The sequence below is a fragment of the Callospermophilus lateralis genome, unplaced genomic scaffold (genome assembly GCF_048772815.1).
Source record: "Callospermophilus lateralis isolate mCalLat2 unplaced genomic scaffold, mCalLat2.hap1 Scaffold_1392, whole genome shotgun sequence".
Taxonomy (NCBI): Eukaryota; Metazoa; Chordata; class Mammalia; order Rodentia; family Sciuridae; genus Callospermophilus; species Callospermophilus lateralis.
In genome coordinates, this window is record NW_027512545.1 from 316005 (window position 1) to 322737 (window position 6733).

Below are 6733 nucleotides of genomic sequence, written 5' to 3' on the forward strand. Positions count from 1 at the left end.
AAGGAGGAATTTTTTTTCATTTTTCATTATTGTATTACAATTATACATAACATAGGATTAATTTTAACATAACCTTACAAGCAGGGAAAGTCATTTGTTCCAATTCAGTCCTCAATACTTCCCCTATTTCTGGCCCTGTTCTTTTTACTGCACCATTCTTAATACTTCATCAAAGATATAAATGACATGTAAACTGAAAGCTATAAAACTATGAAGGAAATTTACAAAGACACCAAAAAGTGAAAGACAGCAAATGATCTTGGGCTTAAATTTGTTAACTTATAAATACTGTCCAAAGCAATCCACAGATTCAATGCAATCCCTAAGAAAAGAGTAATTTGTAATTGCAAAAATTTAAAATATCATTGTAAAGTTAATATGAAATCTTAAAGCTACCAACTACCAAAGCAGTGCTGAAAAAGAACAAAGTTGGAAGTCTGACACATCTTGATTTCAAGATGTCTTACTAAAAATTCAGTCATCAAAACAATGTGAAAATGAAAGAGAGAAATATAGATTAATAAAACAGAATAGAAAATCCAGAAAAAATAAACACTTAGATATGTCCTCAAATGACATCTGACAACACCATTCAATGGGAAATTAGTAATCATTTCAACAAATGCTGTTGAAAAACCTAGATAGCCAAAAAAATGAATTTGGATACTTGTCTGACACCAGATGCAAAAATTAACATAGATTGATGACCAAATGTCAGACCTACAACTATAAGGCTCTGAAAACACAAAGGAACAATTTCATGACTTTGGATTTGTAAGTTATTTCTTGGATAGGACATCAAAATTACAGATACCAAAAGAAAGAGAGAAACTAGACTACATAAAGAATGAAAATTTTATGCATATAGGGACACAATCATTACAGTGAAAAGGCAATCCACTGAATGCAATAAAACATTTGAAAATCATGTATCTGATAAAGAGATAATATTCATGATGTAAAAAGTTCCTATATCCCAACAATATGACAACAAAAACCAAATATTAAAATGGGCAAAGGATTTACATAGAGATTTCTCCAGAAAAGAGACATAAATGTCTGAGAAGCACATGGGAAGATGGTCAACATTAATAATCTGTGGAGAAATGAAAATAAAAGCCACAATAAGATATATCTTTACACTCATGGTGATGGCTACTTTCAAAGAAAGAGTAAACACCAGTACTGCTAAGAATGTGTAGAAACTGGAACCCTAGTGTACTGTGTGTTAGAATGCAAAGTGGTACAAACTTTATGGAAAAACGTATGGTGGTTCCTCTAATTATCAAATGAATTTCTGCCAACATTCTCTATTCTCATGAAGCAATATTCATATCCCCTCACTCAATTTACCACCCCAGGTGAGGTGGTAATTCCAATTCTCACCATACACCTCTATAAACATTACAGGAAAAGACTTGAAGAGATATTTTTACCCACAGAATCACACCAGAATTATTCATTATACTCGAAGGTCAATTGAGAAGGAATTTTTTTTCATTTTTCATTAGTGTACTACAATTATGCATAACAATGGGGTTCATTTTAACATATCCTTAAAAGCAGGGAAAATAATTTGTTCCAATTCAATCCTCAATTCTTGCCCTTCCACTTCCATCTTCCCTGGCCCTGTTCCCTTTACTATACCATTCTTCCTTCTACATATTTATATCTTTCTAAAGTAGTGCTTAGAACACTTCTTTAGGAATAACTAAGGGTAAAATTCACTGTGTTCTATTCAAGTATGTACTAAAATAGTTTGGTCAAATTCATTCCAATATTCCTGCTTTTTCTTTCTCAAGAAGAAATGTTGTAAATGTGGCATGCATATATAATTGGATATTATGTGTTCTGAATTAAGAAGGAAGTTTTGTCCAATACTAGAACATGAACAGACCTTTTGCACATTATTCTAAGTGAAAGAATACATTTTTATGACTACTTATATGAGATACACAGAGTAGTCAAAATAATAGAAAAAAGAGAATAGTGGTTTCCAAGCTCCTAGGGGGCTAGGAAATTGAGACTTAAAGAATAAGTCTCAAGAATGAGAGAGTTTCAAATTTGCAAAATGAAAAAGTTCTGTGGCTGCATGATGGTGTCAGAAGTGTGGCAATACAAATATACTGAAAACCACTGTCCTGCATTCCTAAATGGTTAAGATGGTAAAACTTTGTTAAGATGGTAAAACTTTATTTGTATTTGATCACTTATAGATAAGTTAATCACACTTTGTTTATTTCAAAATAAATAAAAATTGAAAAGAACTTCCTTCTTTATTCATAACACATAATATCCTATCATATGTGTATGCCACATTTAAAACATTTCTACTTGAGACAGGAAAAGCAGGATTAATAAAATGATTTTGACCAAACCATCCTAGTACATATTTGAATTCTCCACTGGGAGATCATTTCAATAAGAAATGTTGAAGGACCAGGTTGGCTGAAAGGAAGGATCACTAATTCCCATGCCAAAAAATAAAGAACAATAATGAGCATAGCTCTCAGGAAAAAAAAATTAAAAGTCAATATCCTTGGATTTTCAGCTTGTAATTCCTCTTATAATGTGACTGAAGACACAATTATATGATAATTGTAGAGTTAGTAGTGTTTCCAGAGCATGCACACTGTGAGCTCAGGCATGTGAACCCATGGGCCACTAACACAGCCAGGTTTGGAGGGTCCTGTGGGGAACACACTTAGGGTCTTGGACTTTGTTTTGGAAATGGAAAAAATCCAAGGGAGGAAGCAACAGTTGGACAAAAATAAATATCTGTCTCAGGAATTTTTCCTGAATCTGTGAATCTTCCAGCACTTTTCTTTCTGAGTGAGTCTCTATGAACCATTCAGGAGAAAAATGGCCATGTTGGAGAAACTCTGCCCCCTGAGGGGTCATCACTGATCTACTTACATCCACCAGCCCAGAATCCTACAGGCTAGCAACACTCAAGCTCAAAAGGCACAACCACCTACCAGTACAAATAATGTACTCAGACCCACTGGATAAGAACCAGAAACTAGAATTTCACTTCTGCCACAGTCACTGACCTCCACTATGCACAGGCCGAGTGTGGGCAACACATCAGATCAACCAAAACAAGTGCATATGGGAAGGGCTTGCCATCACTAATGTGCTCCTGGGACGACATTCAACACCCAACAAACACACACACACACACACACACACACACACACACACATACACACCACCCAGCCACAAAGACATGTGCACATTTTTCTTACTCATGTATGTACACACGTGACAATCCCTTCTGTTACAGATACCATAAAAAACACTCACATTTGAAAACAGATGTACAACCATCAGGTCACTGCTATCCACCAAACACACAGATGCACAAATTGACCCCATTCTTTCATTCCCTGAATACATACAAAACATCTTCCCTTAAAAAAACACATATTCAACCCCTAGTCCAAAATGCACATGCCAATACATGCATCTGTGAACTATACTTTCCAAATTACATGCTTATACATTCATACATAAAATACACTCCCTGAAAGCAAGTGCACATTATACCATCAAACATTAAAAATACACACACACACACACACACACACATACACACACACAAACATTTATGCATACAACCCTACTTTTTTCCAGAACGCACACAAACAGAATCCTAAACTCTCTAGAAAATCACACAGATGTGATACTCTCAAAAGAAATACATACTTCATAAACATTAGAAATATTACTTCATCCGCAATATACAACAACTCTTTGAACTTCCTAAAGATTTAGCAACCAGATACATCATGGTTATAAATATGTAACATGCATGACACTGAAGGATATGGGCACAACCCAAAACATAAACACATAAAAATGACTCTATTCTCAGAAATATTTGATGGGCAAACAACTTCCAAATACATATAATGACTCCCAATCCCCTCCCAATGTACATAATAAGGATATCAACTAAAATTCATTTGTCATCATTTTCCAGATACATAATCCACTCGTAGCCCCATTACAAAATATACCTAACACTGCATTTCTCTACCCTCATACTCTAAACCCCAAAGTGTACATACACATTCTCAAAAACTCTCCCTTCAAGCATTTCTCTTAATAAATACCCATAAACCCCACCACACCATGAACAATGCATATACACTGTCATAAATCAAATACCTAACATGTATTTCCATATACATGTACCACTTACATTCCCTAAGAAAGCACACACCACTGACTTACAGCTCGAAAATGAATATACAGTCTACACATTACCTGAATACATTCAGAGCCCTAGATTACATGTGATTGAGAACACACATGTCTGTCTGAATATACACATTCCATAGAACAGCCACAGACTGAGAAGCACATGCAGCCACTCTGTCATTATTAAAAGGTATATACAGGACTCCTCATACCTCTTGATGTACACAGTCACAAGCACACAACCCCATGAAACTCTGAAAATTCTCAATTATATAAACTTCCATTCTGTCAGATGCCTGGTAATACACCCAGAATTCCTCATACCCAAATATAAAACACATACACCACAAAAACCAATTAAGGGTACACAATCTGTACCCTATCACGTAAAACCTCATAATTCTCATTACCTTCAAAGAATCAGCTAAAATAGATACACATATCCCCATAAAACAGAAAAATATTGACCAGCCAATATAATGCAAAATGCAATCACATAAATGTTCTATCAATAATTGAATATATTCAGAACATACTCAAATACTTCTTAACATATGACACCAATCTCCATTCCCAAATGTATCTTATATGACCACCTGTATGCCACAAACATGCACATGCATTCAATGCCTCAGAATTTGAACGTAAGTACAAGAAAAACTCTCAGTCCTAAATTCTTACCTTGAAACCATGTTTATACATATAAACTCTTAAGATCTGGAAATACACAGATCCGAGCTCTCACCAGCCTGCGGCAGACTGAGCCACCACCACCCCACCGCTGCTGTAGCATCTTCCAGCGGGCCCCAGCGAAGTGAGAAGCAGCTCATAGCATCTGCCCTAAGAGGCCCAGAGGTCTGATCAACTCGCCTGCCTTGGCCTCCTCCAGGCTCTGCTTCTCAGGCGCGTGATAAGCTACCTTGGCGCTTGTGGCGGCAGCGCCCCGCGTGTATCAGAGCGGCTCTGCTTCGCCCTGCTGCAGAAGGACTCCCCCACATGCGCCCCCTGCTGGTGCCCAGGATGCACCGCCACTCGCCCCCGCCCGCGATCTACCCGGCCTTTGTCACCAGGCTCCTGGCGGCTGTCTCAGTGGATTTAGGAACCAAGATGTTGTGTTCCCCCTACAGCATGTTCCATGGGAAAGGGCACAAGAAGACTCAATAGTGCTCTCGCCAAAACTCTGAACAGCAGCGCTGCCTCTCAGCACCCAGAGTATTTGGTGTCACCTGACCCAGAACATCTGGAGCCCATTGATCCTAAAGTGCTTCTGGAGGAATGGAGGGCTGTCCTGCATACTCAACCTCCCAGGTTCTAGAGGGAATTTGTGGATCTGAGGACAGATTAGCCCAGTAGCCACTCACCCCTTAGAGTCATGCAATGGAACACCCTTGCCCAAGCTCTTGGAGAGGGCAAGGACAACTTTGTACAATGCCCTGTTGAAGCTCTCAAGTGGAAAGAGAGGAAGTGTCTCATTCTGGAGGAAATCCTCGCCTACCAGAAAGGTATACTGTGCCTGCAAGAGGTGGGCCACTATTTTGACACCTTCCATCAGCTCCTCAGTAGACTGGACTATCAAGGCACCTTCTTCCCAAAGCCCTGGTCACCTTGTCTAGATGTTGAGCACAACAATGGACCAGATGGTTGTGCCTTATTGTTTGCTCCAGAACCAATTCAAGCTGGTCAACAGTGCCAATATCAGGCTAATGGCCATAACGCTGAAAACCAACCAGGTGGCCATTTCTCAGACCGTGTTGTGCAAAGAATCAAGACTACAGTTCTGAATCGCTGTCACCCACTTGAAAGCTCGCACTGGCTGGGAGCAGTTTCAGTTGGCCCTGGGCTGTGACCTTCTCCAGAACCTGCAGAACATCACCCACGAAGCCAAGATCCCCCTGATAATTTGCAGGGACTTCAATGCAGAGCCCACTGAAGAGGTCTACAAGCACTTCGCTTCCTCTGGCCTCAACCTGAATAGAGCCTACAAGCTGCTGAGCAACAACAGGCAGTTGGAGGTCCGGACCTGGGGGGGAGGGGACACACCCTGGATTACATCTGGTACTCCAGACAGGCCACTGAACAGTGGCTTAGCGCTTGACCTGCTTATGCAGGAGCAGATGGGGTTTCCCTCCTTCAACTACCCCTCTGACCACCTCTCTCTAGTGTGTGTCGTTAGCTTTAATGAGGAACCCAATAGACTTCTATAAAAGCTGATCTGGCCTTTTTAATCACAGGAAACTTAAACAGGGATATTCAGGAAACTGAAAAGAAGAATAGGAAATTGCCTGAAGAGGGTCCGCAGTTGCAGTTTCTGTATCCTTTCCTGCCTTTCCAGCATGCCCTTGGGAATGATCCTGTTAGTTCATGAACCTTTTCAATGCAAATTGTAGCAAAAAAGCTGTTTGTTTGCACTCCAGTTTCTGGCTTTTTGTATTCTCCCTTCCTGAGCATTCTCTTTTGCTCTGTCATTTAAGGGCATTCAGCTGGGCTCCCTTTTAAGCTCTTTCAGTTTGTGGATGATTTAAAAACT

The 6733-nt window shown here is 39.4% G+C and overlaps 1 pseudogene; it reads left to right on the forward strand.

Moving 5' to 3' along the window:
* The first annotated feature begins 5170 nt into the window (after positions 1-5170).
* LOC143388783 (nocturnin pseudogene) lies at positions 5171-6410 on the forward strand (annotated as a pseudogene).
* The last annotated feature ends 323 nt before the right edge of the window (positions 6411-6733 follow it).